Consider the following 839-nt stretch of genomic DNA (forward strand, 5'->3'; position numbering starts at 1 on the left):
GTGGCCGGGAAGGCAAAAAATACAGTAATACAGCAAAAGCGATGGAAAACTCCCAAAACAGTAAAATATAATTATAATCTATCTATCTATCTAATGCTTTCAACAAATATTTAATGTCTTATATACTTTTAAATTAATGTTTCATTATAATAATATTTGTAGTTGGGAAAACAAAAAATACAATAATACAAAATATTATCTATCTATCTATCTATCTATCTATCTATCTATCTATCTATCTATCTATCTATCTATCTATCTATCTATCTATCTATCTCTATTTTCAAATAATATTTAATGCCATATTTATATGTTTAAATGGATATTTAATGCCATTAATATTTGCAATTAAGAAGACAATAATGCATCAAAGATTTTGGAAAATTTGCAAAACATCTATCTATCTATCTATCTATCTATCTATCTATCTATCTATCTATCTATCTATCTATCTATCCTATCTATCTTTTTTTCAAAATTGTTTAATGTTTTATATACAATAAATGGATATTAAATTATATTAATAATTGTAGCTGATAAGAGGTAAAAATACAATAATGCAGCAAAAATTAGGGAAAATTCCTAAAACAGTAAAATATTATAAATCTATTTTACTTTGTATATAGAAATGTTTTCAACTATTATTTAATGGTGTATATATACAATAAATGGATATTAAATTCTATTAATAATTGTAGCTGAGAAGACATAAAAATACAACAATACTGCAAAAATGATGGAAAATTCCAAAAACAGTAAAATATCCTATCTATCTATCTATCTATCTATCTATCTATCTATCTATCTATCTATCTATCTATCTATCTATCTATCTATCT

The 839-nt window shown here is 22.6% G+C and overlaps 1 protein-coding gene across 1 annotated transcript in view; it reads left to right on the forward strand.

Moving 5' to 3' along the window:
* Positions 1–839, forward strand: part of TNS4 (tensin 4) — a 20,864-nt gene that overhangs the window by 221 nt on the left and 19,804 nt on the right. The window lies entirely within an intron of this gene.

The sequence above is a fragment of the Nanorana parkeri genome, unplaced genomic scaffold, assembly GCF_000935625.1.
Source record: "Nanorana parkeri isolate BGI_ZX_2015 unplaced genomic scaffold, ASM93562v1 scaffold55, whole genome shotgun sequence".
Taxonomy (NCBI): Eukaryota; Metazoa; Chordata; class Amphibia; order Anura; family Dicroglossidae; genus Nanorana; species Nanorana parkeri.